Source organism: Rhipicephalus sanguineus, chromosome 6 (genome assembly GCF_013339695.2).
Source record: "Rhipicephalus sanguineus isolate Rsan-2018 chromosome 6, BIME_Rsan_1.4, whole genome shotgun sequence".
Lineage (NCBI taxonomy): Eukaryota > Metazoa > Arthropoda > Arachnida > Ixodida > Ixodidae > Rhipicephalus > Rhipicephalus sanguineus.
The window spans coordinates 98,667,513-98,688,509 of NC_051181.1; the positions used below are offsets into that span (position 1 = coordinate 98,667,513).

At 46.2% G+C, this 20,997-nt stretch overlaps 1 protein-coding gene across 6 annotated transcripts in view; it reads right to left on the bottom strand.

Annotated features, from left to right (window-relative positions):
• The window catches only part of LOC119396007 (cytochrome b5 reductase 4), a 327,851-nt gene that overhangs the window by 141,978 nt on the left and 164,876 nt on the right, over window positions 1–20,997 (bottom strand). Inside the window, exon 1 of one of the 6 annotated variants that reach the window (XM_037663032.2) lies at window positions 12,793–12,872. The exons of 4 other annotated variants lie outside the window; for them this stretch is intronic. The gene's annotated coding sequence lies outside the window, so the exon portion shown is untranslated. Of the gene's footprint in view, window positions 1–12,792; window positions 12,873–20,997 lie in introns of those variants that run through there. One more of the 6 variants, XM_049416861.1, reaches the window with a different exon arrangement.

Genomic DNA, 20,997 nt, shown 5'->3' on the forward strand with positions numbered 1-20,997 from the left:
CTGGCGCGTGCAGGAAAACTAAGTATCTCGAGATAGAGTATTCCGTTACCTCCCGAAACAAAAAAGATAAATAGATGCGCATACATTTTCAGAAAATGAATGGCCAGGCGTTTAACGCCCGCAGCGCGAGAAGAGGATGTCCAGAAACAAGAAAGGATAATCAAACAAATGCAACGTACCTAGAAGAAGAGCCAGATAATTGGTTGTTCTACGGTATTCGCCGGAATAAAGCTTTTGCTGGCCGTTTCCATATACTACAGCGCCTCTGCACTGAGAATCAACGTACAAACAACCTAGCATCACCTAGCTAAATCCTAGCAAACACCTAGAAGCAACGTAGAGACAACCTGTATCACCTAAGGCTTAGAAACAGCCTCGAAGCAACCAGGTTAGTCTTCAGGATCGTTCTGTTTCGCCGTTTCAATCCTTGCGCGACTGAGTGCAAGCTTCGGCAAACGCGTGTACATTTATACACGCGTTCTTCGTCCGGGGCTGTACAGAGAGCACAGAGGTATAATAATGGTCCAAGAGAATCGTGGAAAGCGGCTGGTGGTGAAAGCAATCATCCCACGCGGCGCTTGTTCCAGTTTCGCGCATGCACCACCCCATCTTCATACACGTCGGCGTGCGCCGGCTATGAAACGGGCGCGAAACGAGGCAACATAATATGCGCGGCACGTCCGCCTTGAGACGGAAGAGCCTTCGACGTGCGTTGCCATGCAGCGTTGGCTGTTCAAGCTTTCGCTCCTTGAATATGTAGTTAAGAGGGCCTCGGTGATCTCACCGATGAAATACTTGGGAATTCATTGTAGGAGCACATGTATGCAGTAGACCCTCTGCGTAACAAAACGGCTTTCATGCGTAACCTCTCTTCTGTTTCATAAGGCGTGCACGGCTGCTCTTTGACGTGCAGTAAATGAGAAGAAAATAAATAGATAAATAAATAAATAAATAAATAAATAAAACATAGAAATTAAGAAAACATGGCAACGGATAAGCTTGCCGCGTGCGCTGCGCCCACGCCTTCCACCGTCTGAGCTGCTTCTGCAAGAGAAACGAAATTTTCGGATGTGCGGCCCGGAAAACAAAAAGAACACTATCCCGATTTTGATCGACGAGAGATGCTTAATTTGCTGATAAGAATACCCGTGCAACAAAACGCACAGGTAAGGCTCATTATGCAGACTCTTGAGAGCCTAAAACGAAGGCCGGAGAAATTTGATGTGCTGATAGCCTTTCCTATAATAATGTAAAAAATCACAGCATATCCACGGAGTGAATGATGATGAGTGGGCGAAGCTGCGGAGGTTCATCGGTAAACCGTGAATCTTCCGTGAATTCTGCCCAGTACATCATAACCGACGTGAGATCGGGCGCGTTTATACTAAGGGTTCGATGAGAGTTATGACGACTTGCAGCTCACTTTAATTTTACATGTACGCTGTGAATTTTCATTGTTTAGAAAACCATTCCTTTAGAAAACATCTGGCGTCTTTCGTTAAGCAGCTGGCGTCTTTTCGTTTTGCTTTAGAAACATCTGGCGTCTTTTCATTTTCATTTTAGAAAACATCTGGCGTCTTTCGTTGGTTTATTTCATCAATCAACGGCGTTTTGAACAAAATTTTTATTGTTGAATCACGCACAGGAGAAATCTCACCAGGCACTACCTTGGAGGTAAACAATGGCTGCTAAAGGGAATGAGAGACAGAAGAAGTCGGCTTTTAGCTAACACTTACACTTCTACTTCTACTAACGTTTCCTACTGGAACATGCCAATGGCTGCTAATGGGGAATGAGAGACAGAAGAATTCGGCTTTTAGTTAACGCGCACGCTGCGAATTTTTTATTGTTCAACAACGCACAGGAAAAATCTCCCACCGGCACCACCTTGGAGGTCGAGATCTGGTACTAGCGTTAAGACTGGTTACGTACTACGACGGGGACGAACGGGTGCCGCTTTAAGGAGCTTCGCCCCTAAAAGAAAGTGGGAAGAGGGGCTTTTTTAAACCCGTTTATGGCAAAGTCACATAGACTCTTCGCAGAGAAGAATGCAATGATGTCTGAATATATTAATACATCTGTATTATTATTATTATTATTATTATTATTATTATTATTATTATTATTATTATTATTATTATTATTATTATTATTATTATTATTATTATTATTCAACGACACTAAAGGAAATTCATAGGCTTCCCAAGCAACGCTTAGCGGCGCTGCTGCTCTTGACAGGCAGCGCCATCTCTGGCAGAAAAAGAGAAACTGGGGTGTAAGCAGCGAGCGTTTTCCCTTCTCTCCACCGCGTTGCCGCTCGCTTCTCTGCACGTGCAGAGCTCTCGCGGCGCTTCGCAATGTACCGCCTGCAGTGCGGATTCAAAAAGATCTCACAGCTGGATAGGCACTTCCGAAAAGCGAACTTGATAAAAGGAGAAAGGCTCGTCAATCACATTAACGGTGAAGAGCAGACGATCGACGACAACGACGCCCGACTCAAAGCGAAATGCATTTCCCAAGTCGCGATTACACCGCGTAGGACTTATACCTCGAGGTAAGTCTCATTCTGTCATGTTAAAGATGAATAATGGTCCACATGCACTTCGAAATGAAGCCGTACACGCTATGGAAGTTCTGCGGTGCGGAATACGAATCATATGATTGTTGTTTTGATATGGCATGCTTAACAGTAGCAGCCGTGTACTTTCGTTTACAAACGTTTGCGGCGTGCGAAAAAAAGAAATTACACGGCCATGGCCCTGTTTACTGAGAAGGTTAGAGTCAAGTCCTCCGTGCCGCTGGAGAATCACCCGCCGATTAAGACGCGAGGCAGCTAGCTGAGCTTTAACCACTGTGAAGCATGATGAACTTCTCGCCTCGTTTTTTCGGCTCTCGCGTCATGCTTGCAGTCTCTTTTTATGATATCGACTTGACAGGCGTATAAAACCTGTTGCGTGAACGCGGCTAGAAAATCGCACAAAGTCAGAAGGTGGTTACTTCAAGGTTGCAATTGCAAAGCATGTATTAAGTGCCAGTTATATTTAGCGGCTTAAATATGTATCACACTAATAAAGTGACAAAAACAAAGCAAACCTGCAGAACGATGTCAAAGCATGCTGAAAATGCACGGACGTCCGTTCCGGCGTGATAAAGCAGCCTTCCCGACGCGTGAATTGCAGGCGCCGAACTTCTGACAATGTGCCGAGTTCAGTTGAATTCAACCAACCGCGCAACGCTAACGGTATAGCGCGAGTGTGAACGTTCAACAACGACGGGTAGGTCTCACGAACACGGGGAATCAAAACACAAAGTTGTTTCACCTACAACCGTAACTGGACTTTCACAATGCGAGAAGACAGAGTGTAATCATTACTGCAGACGCTGCGTGCATGCACCGCGTTACTTACCGATTTAGGTAGTCGAAACGAACGCAAGCGATGAACTCAGACAACCAAAATAGAAGACGAGACAGCGCTGTCAGCTATCCACGCTTGCCGCCTTTATTCCTCGTGCGACACAACCGGGAAACAATACAGTCGCTTCTGCCATCGCGGAAATGCGCAGCTTCGACAACAAGCCTCTCGGTTCAACGTGCCGAGCTGACGGCCCCCCAGTTACCCGCACCGACAGAGAACGCGTGCGCACGTGCGCCACCGCTACCGTGAAAGGGGCTGAGTCGGCCGCGCAAGGTTCAGAGCTTTCCGTCAGAGCCGCAGCGCGGCTGGCGCGGCGCTGTCGTCGCGCCGCAAACTTGATCTCGGGTTCCCTATACTCTTAACGACTGTGGCTTGCTGATGTGAGATTTGTTTTCTCTTTCTGAATTGCTCCAGAGCAATAACCTGTTCCTGAATACTGCTAAGAACAAACTCGTGACTTTCCCTTTGCAAAAGTTCTAGCGTGTCATTTTCATATTCTCTTAAACGCTGTATCGTTAAGTGAGGTTCGTGACATGACAATGATATCTGAGGGTTTACGTGCGAAAACCACGATATGGCTATGAGGCATGCTGTAGCGTAGGGCTCCGGAAATTTTGGCCATCTGGTGTTCTTTAACGTGCGCTGACATCGCATAGTAGACGGTGCTCTAGCATTTCGACTCCGTCGAATTGCGACCGCCGCGGCCGGGATCGGACCCGCGACCTTCGGGTCAGCGCCCGAGAACCGTAACCACTGTACCACCGCGGCGGACGAGGTTTTTGAGGTCAATGATATTGGTGTTCTCGCTCATAGCACCTTACACCTTTCTGCTCACACTAAGCGCTTGCTAAGCAGCGTCTTCGTTCTATCGGCTCTCTTTATTTGCAGAATATCTACAGAATTCAATTCTCCTAAGCCCTTTCTCAAGTTATACAAAATAAGCTGTCTTCCCCAACTTGAATATGCACCTGTGATCTGGAGTGGCATTTCCAAATCCAACAGCAGCACCACCGAGCGAGTTGAGAAAAAAATTTATCAGCATATATAACCATCGTTCCACTATAAATGACTCTGGATCTTGTTTTCGAGCTGTTGGATTATTGTCATTGCCATCACCTCACTACCGACGTCATCGCGCTGATCTCCTATTTCTTTTCAGGCTTGTTTACGGTATCATAACCGTGACATGCCCTGAACTCTTTAGTTTCACTGTTTTCCGAATTCCGGGCAAGACAACAAGAGATCACAGACCATTCCATATACCTGCCTGCCTCTCCGAACACTCAACCGCCCACAGGATAAAAAGCCTTTATAATTCCTGCTTTCTTGATCACGATGTTTTTCGTAGCTCACAATCACTGTTTCCCTCCTTTTTTTTTCCTTCTTCGCCTTTGAGCCTACCTTGTGCTTCGTTGTATGTGAATTTTATTCACCACTATACTTCTCCATTATTCTTAATGCATTCCCTGTCGTCCTGGTTTTTTGTTTCTACAATTTCCTTTTTCCAGATACTCGTTTACCCTGCAGCCTTTCTTTATTTTCCTTTTTATCATTAGTAGTTTTCTTGCGTGCGCCCGCACAAAGACTCAAATTGTTGTTGTTGTTGTTGCTGTTGTTATAGCCATCGCGTTTGCTGTCTTTAACACGAAAGTGTTTTATGCCGGGGTCCACCAAGAATTCACTGACGTATTTCCGTCACGGATATGACGTTCTTAAAATGTACACGAACATAATTCAAAGAAAAAAAACTAGAAGAAAAAGTTTCACAAAGAAAACTTGGGAATCGAACCCACGACCTCTCGGTCCGCGACGACAGATCGCCGAGCGTTTAAGCCATTGCGCCACAAACGCATTTGCAGGCAGCAACACAGACGCGCCTTATATACCTAACACTCCTCCGTGTACCTGCGCTCTTGCTCGGGGCGGTGCCGCCGCCTACGAGAAGAAAAGAGAAGTACTGCATTATGACACTAACGCGCACCGACAGTGAACGCTTCGGTGGTCTGAGCACTACGACGCCTCGATGCCAGCATTCGCTGGGACGCTGGCATCAAGAAACACTGCCAACGCCACCTAGGTGGCGTTCGCCTTACTCAGCACAGCGGAGCGTGGCCTCCGCAATTAGCTCTTGGCGTATTCGGTTGGTCGCTCCGATCCTCTGGCTCGGAGTCGGCAGATGCGGAGGCAGCCCGCAATCGGAGCGCGAGAGGTAGCGTACCAACCGAATGGATCGAGATCTCGGAGCAGCTAGAGTCACTGGAAAGTCACTAGAGTCACTGGTTTTTCCAGTGACTCTAGGAGCAGCGCGACTGTAGCGCCACCATGCAACCAGCGCGGGAAGCCGCCGGGTAAACATCGACAAATGCGGTCAACCATCCGAGCTGGCGTCATCGTCCGAGCTGCTGGTTTAAGGACGAGACAGATGGTACGTTTTTGCCTCCGATCCGGCGTGCGGCGTACGGCGATTCAGCACAGACGGGGCGAACGAGCACTCAGCGGCTCCGCCCACATAGGGCGCCTCGGCATGCACACTTGGGGGACTTCGTATCTTCGTAATAAAGCACAAAACAAACAACGCTTCTTTATATAAGAAAATAATCACTACAACTACGCCTTCGCGGACGACAAGCACATCGCAATAGCTCGCCGTCACTCACGATTCCGAGAGGTAGGCCTAGCATGGCGGACGCCGGCCGTCTCCTACGCCGTTCACGATCACACGCGAGCTCGGCATAGAGCGCTTGTTTTTGCCAACACGATTAAGCTTTGTACTCGCATGTAATGCGTTGCCATACGCTATTAAGTTGCTCGGCGTCATCGATGTGAAGGCATTCGTCTGCGAGCTGCTGTAACACCATTTACGTTTCGTCCGCCTTCAGTAGCCGCCTCCGTTTCGACATGGTGCAGTTATGGCTTCGTACATGTGAACTCACCACACAAGCGCTCAAAAACGCCACGAACACAATACAACACACGTGTACGAAGTATTACGCGTCCGATGCTCTCCCCTTCTGAAATGCGCGCTCGTGCTGTCACCCTGTCACCTGCCGGTAAACGCGGCGTCTAGCGCCCCTCCCGGCCAGATCGCACCACGCTCTCACTTCGAAGTCAGAGCGGTCGGGAGCGCTCCGAGTCGGAGGCTGACGCTCCGGAAGAACCACCCGAAGGTAGTTCGAGCGCTCGGATTTTGCCAACCGAACGCGCGACCACTTTTCAGAGCGCTCTAGAGCGCTCAAAATCGCCCACCCGAATACGCCATCCGAAAATGTTTCTGAAGTTGATTGCGGCGGCTGCAATTGCGGCGCTGATTTGACTCGCTGACGGTTCAGTTACGTGCTTCGTCTTTCGCGTTGTGCTAGCGTGTGCAGCGTAGTGCAGCTTCCATATGCACCAACGGTGTTTCTCCGCTGTCTACTGATACGAGTGTGATGGCACCTACTAGGAGAACTGCGGCATTAAGCGCCGTCGAAATACAACGACGTCGGCGAGCTACCGTCGCGCAAGTGAGTTTGGTGCAGCGATGGACACGTCAGGGGGGAGCGGGAGGCCTTCGTGCGTTCGCAGCTCAAGCTGAGAACTCTGCCTCTCGCTTTCCAGAAGTTGAGCGCATCGCGACCCAACTGGCTGCAATACACACACCGAACCAAGACCGACATGATCGTACCTTCGCCGAAGCGACCCGCAAGCGGGACGCCGCTCGACAATACGACGCAGGATGCCTAGCACACCCACAGGATGGTCCACGACCCGCAAATCATGCACCCTTCGCTGCAGCGGACCGCGAGTTCACCAAACGATTCAGTGACAACCCGTTCGGTTTCGCCTGCACGGTTTGCGAGCGCCTGTAGTTCACGTGTGATTTGCGCGATGCTCCGGCACGTGCAATGCAGTGTCTCCGGACAATGTATCCCGGTCACGAGTCTTTCCAAGACTTCCGCTTATATGCCAACTGTTTCACTTTCGTGTTCTATAGCGATTCCTATATCAGAGGGATCAACCACATTTTTGTCACTGTTTTCCTTTTTTACGAGGCAGTGATAAACAAACAAGAGGCAGGTCGACAGATCTGTTTCGCATCGAACATTACGACTGCTTGACCTTGCCTCTATATAAGAGAGAAGGCAATCGAAAATGCACAGAAAAAGAAACAGACGAGGATAACATACCACGCGCAGTTACAGAAGGAGAATGAGAGCAATCACGTCAGGCAAACAAAATTCATGCAACGGGTAACGTTAAAAATATATATAGCAAAGAAAGGAACACTGAACTGAAACATTATTCCGTATCGTTCGCGCCTACTGGACGGCGAAAAGCAGCAAATCGATTATGGAAACGCGAGCGGCGAGGAAAAATGCGACCGGACCAGAATAGCTGTGACCCCAAGTGCACAAAGATGGCGTGGGATAATACACGAATAAGGAAAACAAGATGGCTGCGCCAGTGTTGGCCTTGCAGAAGTGAGTATACGCTAGAAGAAAACAGACAAGACAAAAAAAAAAAGGTATCGTAAAGCAATGTCAGAAGGTCCCTTTCCCGTCGGTCGTTCACCTCCAGAAGAGCGATACAGCGTTGAACAGATTGTACGGACAATCCAGGTCGAACGTCGCTGACGAGGCACGGAACTGGGGCTACTGCACGGATGAACTGCGACGTAATGGGGGTGTCAGAGGTCAAGGGGCTCGATAGCCAGTATTGGTGTTTGCTTTTTTGTCTGTGTCTGCGTGGCTCAATGAACACTACAATAGACAAATAGGTATATAAGACCAAAGCGGACGACGAGAAGAAAGAAGTGTAAAGGCAAGAGAGGTGCAGCAGCTCTAATTACGCTCCATTTACTCCGGCAGGCCCGTCAGGGGACCGAGCAGTTCGCTGACGCAAGCGCCGTATCGGTGTATGGCGCAAGACAACGTGGGCGAGTAGGAGGTCAAGACCAGGCGGGGGAGGGGGGAGAGAGAGAGAGAGAAGGAAAGAAATAGCAGAAGGGGAATGTGGTGGTGATAGTGTCAAAATAAAATAACATGAATAAAAGACCTGTTGAGCGAGTAACAGAGTGACGGCTTGACTGGGCACATGTAGTTAATTTGTAGAATCACTGGTTGATTAATCAATTCGATAATCGAAAAATAGGCCCATTAACCATTGATTGATTGATTGATTGATTGATTGATTGATTGATTGATTGATTGATTGATTGATTGATTGATTGATTGATTGATTGATTGATTGATTGATTGATTGATTGACTGACCCATCATGAAACCACTGATAATGCAAGAACGTTGGAGACTTATAAGAATACCACGTTCATCACTGCACCCGCCCCGCAGTGGAAGTGGTTATGGTGCCCGACTGCTGAACCGAAGGTCGCGGGATCGAATCCCGTCCGCGGCGGCCTCCTTTCTATGGACGCAGAAGGCTCGAGGCCCGTGTGCTTAGATTTAGGTGCACGTTAAAAAACCCCGGGTGGTCGAAATTTCCGGAGCCCTCCACTACAGCGTCCCGTATAATCATATCGTGGTTTTTGGCACGTAAAACCCAAACAGTTATTACGTTCATCACTGCTCACAGACGGTCACTGCGGGGCTAAGAAAGCAGCTCGGAGAGCAGTATGAGCTACAAACGCTCAATAAACATCTATAGCCGTAACATCAACAAACTTATCCACGTTATTCCGCCCTACGTGCTGCCCTCGCTAGCTTTACTAACTGCGGTCTGTCCTAGTCAATTCGCAGTGCATGCGTTGAATATTCTGGTCAGCGTGCGCACGCCTCTGGACAGGGAGGTTACCCAGTTCTGACACCGGTCTGCTAACCTATGCTGGGGAAAGGGGAATGAAAGATGATAGAGAAGAGATATTAGAAATAGAAGGAAAGAAGAGCAAGAAAAAAAAGAAGAAAAGGAAAGAAGAATGTGGTTATGTGGTTTCCTAGCGTCCTCTCGAGCACCGAAGCCTTCGGATTACGGAAATCCCGAATAAGAACTAAAGCTACAAACGCTGCTCCGAAAACATGTAACATCATGCGACACGACATGGGTCGCTAACAGGGTTTCAAATGACGGTCCTCCTTTTGTCGCTAATCTTACCGCGCTGTTAACGTAACTCCAACGACGCATCAAACGCTGAATCCTTATTTACGACCATCGCAATTATTATCGCGAAGAGAGAGCCCTAAGAGGATTTTTCTTCGGCAATAAAAGCAATGGCATAAAAAAATGAAGCAACTATATTTTTTAAGGATCGAGGCTTATTATTTAGTAGCGCGTTTCCACAAAAAAAAAGCAAGCCATCTGAACGACAGGATTCGTACTTGTGAAGCGCTTTTGAAGAAAGTTATGCTAAACACAAAACAATAGTTAATCGTTTTCAATAAAGAGTCAGGATTCCATTCAAAAGGAAGCTGTAGTTTGCTTTGACCACCTTAATGGAATTACTCGAGACTGCTGAAGAAAAGGGTTTCCAGGCACTCTAATATCTGCTACGTTAAAATGAATTCAAACCGTTGATGTCGCAGTCCGGGCGCTAAATTATTAAAAGACAGCTTCGACGGCGCTTCATTGGTCGCGAAAAGCAGATAGCCGCACAATGCAAAGACAAAGACGGTGAAGCCAGGGTGTACATGATTACAAGGACGGACAGGGGAGGCAACGAATAAATTTAATGGTGTCGTTCACGACTAATCGAATCCCCGAAATTCCGGGGGTCTCTTACGCTATCGGTCAGACGATTCGAAGGCGAAAGCCATAGTGGTGATATAGATTGAAGCGTCCAAGTCAGAATCTTTGTGCTTGTCGAGCCCCTTCTGGCGTCGCATACCTCTTCGGCTTTGTAGGGTTCGGGCTAGTCGTAAGCGCATACTTTCCACTGAGGTGCAGTTATATATATATATATATATATATATATATATATATATATATATATATATATATATATATATATATATATATATATATATATATATATATATATATACACACAATGAATAAGAGCAGGAGGGAGCATTGCATTGCGTAATGCTCCCTCCTAACCTGTTTCCTTCCTCCATGCCGGAAATGATAATAATAACGACGGTCATGCGTTTATCTACAGGCGACAATGTAATGCGGCAACTCACGTGAAATGACAAGTCACCTCGATAACATCGATAAAAAAAAAACAGATTGCCGTATCAGAAACGACTCATCGCCCCACAAGCCCACGATGGAGAGAGCCTCACTCATTGGAAAACGGCGCATACAAGTACTCGTGTGACCGAAACAACTTCGAAGGCATAATTTGTGTACACCCAACAACGGGGATCAGCTCTGGACCGTCCAGAGAGCCCACGATGCGGCGCTGAGGCTCAGCCTGCCCGTCCAAGCGTGAGAGAAGCCCAGTGCGCGCTAGTCCCGCCTCTCAGGACTATTAATAAACTTTGACTAACCAACCCACATTTCTGTACACTCGCGGGCGCATGTTTTTCTTTTTCTTTCGTTTTTCGGTGACACCTACAACGCCAATGTGTGTGGCAATAGAAGCTCGGCTTGAAAATCAATCCCGGATCGCGCCACTCCCTTCGGCGTGCCTCATATCATACCTTAGTTTCTGGACGTAAGAACCTAGAAATTCAATATACTTAGAAAGCGATATGAATTAGCAGTTTCTTTTTAGAAACAGTGTGCCAGAGGAACTAATTTGCCGGTTTAACTGCCCTAGCGTTAACGTTGAGCGTGATTTTCAATGTTTTAAAGCACGCGGTGCGACGACGCCACATCGACAGGCTGTTTCCAAAGCCCCGCAGACAACCTCAGCGCTCATTCGTCACCCGCACTCGCTGTCAACAACGCTTCCATTCCCATTTCGGCGGTCGTCAGGCACTGTCGTCAAACAACCAGGACGAGGCGACGGCTAATGACCACGCCGTGTCTTGCGTTGTACTCTTTGCCGAGCAGGGCAACCAATGCAACCGAAAAAAAAAATGTAAAATATGAGTGGGGGGGGGGGGGGGAGTAAAAGAGGTGTCATTAGCGAGGCCTTCCATACGCGGCAAGAGATGCTCGAAGCACGCACCTGCACCCATGTCACCTTTCGCCGTGGAGCCTTTACCTTGTTTATTTTGTGACTGTAGTCTCTGAGTACGACAGCGAGCGAGACCGGGCGAGAACAAACGGCTCGCCGTCGGTGTCGTTTGCATTCAGACAAGGACGCGTCCGCCCCGCGGCTGCCGTAAATAACGACCCGTTTTTGCAGTGCCCGTTAACCGAAATGCGTTAACTAAGGCCTATAGTTAGCAATGCACGCGAGTAGAACGAACTAAGGGCGGGCTACAACCATTGTGTGTACTATATATATATATATATATATATATATATATATATATATATATATATATATATATATATATATATATATATAAGGCACAAGAAGTGCAGGCGCGCATACCACACCTAAAATAGTCTGATCAATACTTGAGATTCTTCTTGAATGTCAACTTCGTAAAGCTAAAAAGTGCAGAGACTGCAGTACCGCTGCAGTAAAGACGAGCGCGAGATTATGAAAGAGGCGAAAGGAGCATATCTCGTTAAAATCATCGCTTCAAGTGCAAGAACCGCTCTAGCGCGTGCTCCATTCTTTGAAGTTTGTTATCGCCATTAAACAAAACGTACATACACAGATGTCGCTTTGTACAACATGAATTTGAAATATTGCTGACAAGGAACCGCGGTTTGAGGGGCTTGTCCTCGAAGATACGGGGCACAACACAAGCGAAAAGGCCAAGAGACACACGTACAGTCGGTGTTTGCGTTGTCCTCCAAATATCTGCTGCCGTGATGAATCCCCATCTATGGCACGGCGCTGATCACGGAGGCCGCGCTTCGATGACCGAGAAGGGCTCGTTTATTGGGCTTTAAGTTCACGTGGAGAAACCCCAGGTTGTCAAAATTAATCACGAGTTCTCCACAGCGTCGCCCCTGATTATCTACTGTGAAGAATAATGCCGCTAAACCCAGGTTTAAAATTCAATTTATATGATTGGCCTTTCAAGCTACAACCGCCAGTATCGTCTGGCGCCGCGCCACATGTGCTGCCCGAACACGTCATTACACATTACAATGTGTAATGTGTAATGCACATTTTTTTTTCATTCTAAATAACGTGAGTACAAAACGAGCTCAATGGAATTGTGAGAAAATAGCAAAGAAATGTATCTTACATATGCTGCAAAGTTATCAGCACATGAGGATGTAGTGGAACCAAAGTGCAATATAGACCAAAACGCGAAGAACTTCAGGAATTTTTAGAGTTACCCCATAAGCAACAATTTTCAACCAACGCTGGAACCAGCAAGCGATGTGACGCAAGAAGGTAGAGTGGGAAAAACACGTAAATACGTACCGATGCCGATACGGGCGCGCTCAAGACCTACCAAGCGTGACCGCAGAAGGTTGCCGCCACTAGAGCGCCGTATCCTGCTCGGGCAACGAAACGAGACCTACTAGCCACTCAGGAGGAGCATGCCAAAGAAAGTTCCTAACGTCGTTTCGCCTGTCTAGGCAAGAGGATTGGGGCAAACGATGTACGGAAACGAAGTAAACCCACCTACTAAGTGAGAGAGGGTGAGAGGGAGAGAGAGAGAGAGAGAAAGAGAGAGGGAGAGAGGAAAGAAGGAGCACTGCTGAGAGTGCGAGGTGTTCACAGAGACGGAAAGGAAATGACACTAACAAGAGGGACAGGCGGCACGCCGAGGCAAAGTACAAGTAGTGCGAAAGAAGCGAAGAAAGAAATAGGAAACGGACACGGCCACCGGACGCTCGCAAATGAATGTCGCCGGAACGTGCCGAGAGAGGGAACAGCAAACTGCATTACGAAGTGATGGCGGAAACTGGCTTGCCATTTATATGGTCCCCTAGTGGGCACAAGTGTATACATACAACACGTCTCGTCAACAGTGAGCCAATCCGCTGTCGGAGCCGGAATGTTTCCTAGCTCCGGTTGCGTCGCGAAGCGCTCAATGAACTTCGCTGGCGCTGTAAGAAAGTATCCACAGGGCGAAAACCAAGTTACTGAATGAAAGGCGACGGCACAAGAGGAGAAACAATGTACTGACGTTTCAGCACCCAGAACGGGAGTCTTGTTCGCAATACCTCGTTCTTTTAACTATTCAATGAATCTTCTCGACCAGGTGGGTGCCCGTCGAAGCGCAGATTTCAAAAAGCGAAGTTATTTATTTTTTCTTTACGGTTTTATGAACACGGAGAACCTGAATAAGGGCGATGAAGAACAAGACCAAGGTCGGGTCCATGCCGTCTTTTAAATGCCAATAGCGTTTCATTGGCTAGGACGACGGGTATCAGATGGGCGATCAACGTTCCGGTGTGAGAGCAAGTAGTTAACAGTTCGTTGCTGATTATTAATCTCGAAGAATACATTTCCGCTCTTGCCACGGGTAAAAATTAAGTAAAAATGTCATTACTTTATCCGCTTCGTTAAGAGAGGCATTCGTTGAGCTGGGCTCTCCTGCACTTGATCGAGCAAACTTGAAGGATGAACTCGAAGAGTATTAAATTTAGGCAAGATGTACCTGGGGATCACCGAGTAGATTTGATCGAAACAGAACGTCTCACTGCGCAGTGAAACTGAACGCCCGTTTTTAATAGTGGTCGATTCCACGAATGATCGAAAAAGGGTGTATATTTGATGTTTCCGATTTTGCTGATAATTTTGTATGTTGTGCACATATGACTGCACAGCACGAAATCGCAGTTCGTTTTCAAATAAAAATTTTTTTCAACACAGGAAAATTCGACAAGTGTCGCCGGTTGACGACGACCATTTTACGAAGAGTGCGTTTTCGTAATTTCGGAACCATGCTGGCAGCTACTCAAGCTATATATTACAAATATCTTTCTTTTTGGCGGAAGCAGAAGTAAAGAGGAAATAGCTCTTATCATTTCATGGAATTCTGAGTAAATTATGTATTTTTAAAAATTCACGAAAAACGCTGCGTTTTTCAAAATCAGTCAAATTTGGGATGCTATGGCTACTTCTGTGAACATCTTAGCTTGTTCATATTTGCAGTATGAATAGGCCTTTGTGTGAATAATGAACCTCTCCATTTGTACTTCTCTAATAATTTTCAAAGTAGTAAATTTTCATGCTCGAAACACCAAAAAGAGAAAAGTGCTCCTCCATTCAAAAATCTATAATAAAAAAAACCCAATCTCAATTTTGTTCAAAGTCCCCCAAAATGTTCTCAAAGGACTGCAGAATCATATTATGAAAAAACATGTTGCATCATTTTTATTACAACAAAATCAGAAAATGTCAAACATTGTGTTTCCAGAGCGTGGTGGCTACTGCGCAAAGGACATCTCTAGTAACAAGAAAATACAGTAACACGTCTTTTTTCTTTTCTGAGCTTCGCTAAACAACAGCAATGATCTATTGTCGGAAAGTGGGAACTGTTTTGTAAAGAAAAAGACCGTTCCAATTAAATACATTCGCGTGGTTTGCGACTTCACGCCAGTGTTAGACATCCCTCAGTCCGCAGTATGCACTTTCAGTTGTAGCCTCCTTTTCTTTCATCTATTTCAGTTGAGTATAATTCATATCTTGAGTGCTAAAGAACGCATTCCCTCCATGCGTCTCTTATGATGATGTGCTGTGCCAGAATTGAGAGATTGATATAAAAGCCAAGGTCTCTTCATGAATGGAAATGAATTTCTGGAGAGCGGTCGCCAAGAGGTGTGGTTTTTGTTGGCCCAAATGTGTACGTTGTCAAACCTTATGTGATCAATGCAGAGTTTAAAAAGAATCGATTACGTGAAGATTGGTGGCAGCAGTTCTGGCCACGGAAAAAACACGTTTTGTTTGCATTGCATCTGCTTTGTTTTGCATATCCTTCTTTCCCTTGAAGGAGTGCTGGCAGATCTGGTTTCCCTCTTGAATTGAGCGCGCATCCTGCTTCATGACCCTCCGCAAAAGAGTCTCGATCCGATATCTTCTACGTAACGAAAATTCTGCTGCAGCGGAATTTTCTTTTTGTGCACCATGAGGCAGTCCGTACAAAATCTCGGCCATGGCTATAACCCCTACCCATAGCCACCTTCAGAGCGTAGGATAGTGATCGCATCAAGGTGAAGCACAATTTGGATGCTTAACGTCTATCTCGGGTGGTGTTTGGCTGACTGGCACAGCCGTACTCGTTGCTGTCGTCTCCTCAGGCGGGCGTCCATCGCGCCGCCCTTGCACCTGTCCGCCTAACGCATGCTACTCCGTTTACACGAGTGCTTGTAGCGCGGGCCACACGATCCGCACGGTACGGATCCAGAGACCGGGCGGGAGAGCGACGAGCGGTGAAAAATGTATCGTATAACCAACGCAATCGACACCCCAGCTTTTTCTCGTGCACAGCGACAAAGCCTGGCAAACAATGTGTGGCTGCTGTGCTTAGGTTGCACTGCGGTACTCGCCGTTCACTACTGCCGCCATTTGCGATTTCTCACATTCTTACAATGCATGATCGACTCAGCTACACATATTTCGCGTTTAGCTTCGTTACTTTTATATAAGCGCATTTACTAAAAAAAATTATCCAGAGGAATGAAAATGTCCGTGCTGCCCGTCGACGAGGAATGTAAGTGGTGTCGCAAATGCATTTAATTGGAACGATCTTTTTTTTTCTTTACAAAACAGTTCCCACTTTCCAACAATAGATCATTACTGCTGTTTAGCGAAGCTCAGAGAAGAAAAAAGACGTGTTACTGCATTTTCTTGTTACTAGAGATGTCCTTTACGCAGTGGCCACCACGCTCTGGAAACACAATGTTTGACATTTTCTGCTTTTGTTCTAATAAAAATGATGCAACATGTTTTTTCATAATATCATTCTGCAGTCCTTTGAGAACATTTTGGGGGACTTTGAACAAAATTGAGATTGGGTTTTTTTTATTATAGATTTTTGAATGGAGGAGCACTTTTCTCTTTTTGGTGTTTCGAGCATGAAAATTTACTACTTTGAATATCATTAGAGAAATACAAATGCAGAGGTTCATTATTCACATAAAGGCCTATTCATACTGCAAGTATGAACAAGCTAAGATGTTCACAGAAGTAGCCATAGCGTCCCAAATTTGACTGATTTTCAAAAACGCAGCGTTTTTCGTGAATTTTTAAAAATACATAATTTACTCAGAATTCCACGAAATGATAAGAGCTATTTCCTCTTTACTTCTACTTCCACCAAAAATAAAGATATTTGTAATATATAGCTTGAGTAGCTGCCAGCATGGTTCCGAAGTTACGAAAACGCATTCTTCGTAAAATGGTCGTCGTCAACCGGCGACACTTGTCGAATTTTGCTGTGTTGAAAAAAATTTTTATTTGAAAACGAACTGCGATTTCGTGCTGTGCAATCATAGGTGCACAACATACAAAATTATCAGGAAAATCGGAAACATCAAATATACACCCTTTTTCGATCTTTCGTGGAATCGACCTAGTATTATCACAGAAGGCTTGTGAAAAGAAGTTGAAACCGAGGGGGAAAAACAGAATCACGCATACAAACAAAAAAAAAAACTACATGGAGAGAACGCTGCTAGCACAAATAGCGAACGATCAACTAATGGCGGCCGGAAAGACGAAAATGACGGAAGAACAAGAACGGCCCTTTCTTTCTCCCTCTATCGCTCGCCCTCTCCAAGGTACAAGCGAAATTCCGAGCCGCACCCTCTGAAATTATGATTGGTGACGGCGCGCAGGCAGTGCCATTCATTAGCGAAAGTGCACTTCCTGGAGGTGTTGAGGTGTTTATTTTCCATTTTTATCTCCCCTAGTTTCTACATTACACAAGGCTGGTTACGAGAAAGATGTCGACGCTATCTCAGGCAGGCCTCCGTAAGTGACGGAAAGGAGGTGCAGGTCTCTTTAAAGAAGTCGATAAAAAAAATGTCCCGGAAAAGTCTGCAGGACACAAACCGAGGGTTAAAACCAGCCAGAAATCGATGCGCCTTGCGATCCTCGACGCTACGACAGGCATATGAAAGAAAGAGAAAGGGAAGATAGAAGGTGGAAGCGCGTAAAATAACGTACACGAAGGGGAGAGACCACTTGCAGCGTCAGTCCAGTCTGACGACAGCCGCTTAAAGGAACGGTTCTCAAAATTTTATGCCCCTGTAGGCCCTGTGACACGGAATGGCGTCATTCAAGGACACACTCGAGCGTGTTTTTCTCAGTCAGTCTTTATTTTTGGCGTATAATTTTCTTTATTTTTCTCAAAGGAATAAAACTAGTCGAATTATGTTTTCCTAAAATACAGCTACACATCATGGTCTCTATAGAGCCCATCGTCAAAGTCAAGTAGGGTTAGTCGAAAATCCATTTCGCCTTCCATTCTCCGCGGACGCGTGCGCCAGGCGGTTCAGCCCGAAGTGCGTACTGTTTCACGCAATTTCCTCTACACGCCGGCATAGTATATTAATTTATTTAGAAATTTTATGCCCCTGTAGGCCCTGTGACACGGAATGGCGTCATTCAAGGACACACTCGAGCGTGTTTTTCTCAGTCAGTCTTTATTTTTGGCGTATAATTTTCTTTATTTTTCTCAAAGGAATAAAACTGTAGTCGAATTATGTTTTCCTAAAATACAGCTACACATCATGGTCTCTATAGAGCCCATCGTCAAAGTCAAGTCGGGTTAGTCGAAAATCCATTTCGCCTTCCATTCTCCGCGGACGCGTGCGCCAGGCGGTTCAGCCCGAAGTGCGTACTGTTTCACGCAATTTCCTGTACACGCCGGCATAGTATATTAATTTATTTAGCGTATTGTTTGCTGATATGACGTAAAACAAGTTGACAAACAAATAAGGCGCCCACTAATGCTTATTTTTTCAATGGGTCAAACAAACAACATTCAGGTTTCAAAGTCACATCTCAAACAACGTTGTCACAATAACACCAGAACGTTGAAGAAATACATATATTCCTGTGGGCCGTCCAACGAGCCGAGGGAGCCGCCCGAGCCCAGGGGCTCGCGGCCGATGCCTAGGCCAGGGCTGAGGCCGACCCCGAATCAACTTCGCTGGACTTTATAAATACTTTTTTTCATCATCATCATCCACTCTTGTAGAACATAAAGCGCGAATACCACCATACCACCACCAGCATGACTGTACAGTCGGGCTCAATATGACTTGCAACACGCGAGCGCGTGGCCTCATAAGTTGAAAGATTGCGCATGGCTTCCACTAGCCCTTATTTCCAAAACTAAATGCAACTCTTTCATTTGCGGACGATCCCAAATAGGAAAATGTCCTCTAGTTGTGGAAATGAGAAAAAGTAGACGGCATGCGCAATCAGTCAACTTATGAGGCCACGCGCTCCCGTGTTGCAAGTCATACTGAGCGCGACTGTACATGCACGGCCTCCGCAAAGCCCGTTGCGCAAACTTTGAACGAGAGCATGTGTAGATGTAACACGAACACTTGAGTTGCACGCATGCCCACTTTGGATATTGTGTATGAAAGATCTTGCAATAGCGCTGTACTAAAGCACTTCACGCGGTTTCGCTTCCGCTGTCGCATGCGTACGAGTCTACGATTTGCATACAAGATATGGATGCAGAGGGAGACGATACAGGGTTCCGCATTGCACAAAAGAGAGCTTCTGTACATGCTACACTGAAGCACCCGTGATAACTATTGATACCGATCAGAGTGATAAGGAGCACATCGCGACCGCGATGACGAATGGCGAATTCTAGAGAAGTTCGGCGAACATACGCCGTGCGAACTAGCAAGACGCGCGTCGCGCGGAAGTACTGCTTAGAGGATAAATAAATAAATAAATAAATAAATAAATAAATAAATAAATAAATAAATAAATAAATAAATAAATAAATAAATAAATAAATAAATGAGCAGGCACTATAGGCAACAATAACCAGCAGGCCTCCCATTAAAGGTAAAACAAATTACCACATGTGCGCGTGGCAAACATGATCCTGGGTGACATGAAGCCCGCTTGCCTAAATGCACGTGTGCTCTACGACGTCGCATCCCTCTTAAATGAACAGCGCGCAGATTAAAAAGCGATGTTTTCGGAAGAGGTACGCTTGGACACAAAACGTTGTGCCACAATTTAATTTCCTGCTTCAGCGAACATGCACAAGTGAAGAAAGAATGTTTATAATGGTGTAGAGGATGTGTATATACTTTTCAACATAGCTGCTTTTATTCCAGATTATGTATAACGCTAGATAGGGCTTCCGTCAACGACCATGCAGAGAGCACACATAATGACAACCACAGTGACTGAAGGAACTGCCAGCACGCTCCAATTTCATTATAATGCCATTGGAAAGCGCTGATGGTCCGGTGCACGCGATCGAGGCCGTCAGGGCAACTATATAATGCCTCGTACTTGCGCACATTGATACGCTCAACACGTACAAGGCACTATGTCACGAGCAGGCTAAACAAACCTGCTGAAATTCATCGCGTATAACCTGAAAAGACAACACATGAGGTCAAACCTACTCATATTTGCCTAACAATGTGTACGAAGTCCATTCAGTGCTCTTTTCTAAGCTGCTTCATATTGTTTTTTTTTTTTACCCATGGTTTCTTATACATGCGATGATGTATCCCTCAGCACTTTAAGGAACCAAAAACCCACCACGGTGATCTAGTGGTTATGGCACTCGACTGCTGACCCGAAGGTCGCGGGATCGAATCCCGGTCGCGGCGGCCGCATTTTCGATGAAGGCGAAAATGCTTGAGACCCGTGTGTTTAGATTTAGGTGCACGTAAACGAACGCGAGGTGGTCGCAATTACCGGAGCCCTCCTCTACAGCATCCCTCATAATTATATCGTGGTTTTGGGACGTTAAACCCTAACAATTATTATTAGGAACCATATTAATTTGCTTTTACAGCGAAAGCTGTTATGAGATCATTCACCGGCCGTTTTTGGCGCCGTAGTTGTCCGCCGCCGCCGCCGGTGTCCGTAACCAGTATCGCTCGAAATAAGAAAAAAAAACGAAATAAGAGAAAAATTCCAGGATGGAACGAGGTTCGAACCTGGGCCCTCTGCGTGGGAGCCCAGTATTCAACCTCTAGACCATGCCGGTGCTTGAAACTGCTTTGCAAAAAGGTCCTATACAGGCTTCATGTCGGGAAGGAACCACATTAGCATATGCAATATAGCCTGGTAGAAGAGTAAAATAAGCACCAATCGTCGCACAACGCGAATTCTGTAACCAGGCGTCACACAATGCGAATTGCGCAACGAGTAGGTTGTTGAATGCTTCCAACCCATTACAAAGGACTCTGCCATAATTCTTCATCGTCATCAGGCACAGCATCAAAAAAGTGCACATAATGCCTTACATGCGTATAGCAGGTACCAACGCTCTCCGTAGAATGACGAAAAATGGCACAGTGCCTGCTGCCCTTCTTCTCAAAAATTACAATGATTTATAGCGTAGTGGGTTCCTCGCAAGTGCACTTGTATTGGTTGCCAAGGAAGCCCATAAGCGCATGATCCACTTCCTCGGGGTCTCAGTAAAACTACACTGATTTATAGCGTAGTGGGTTCCTC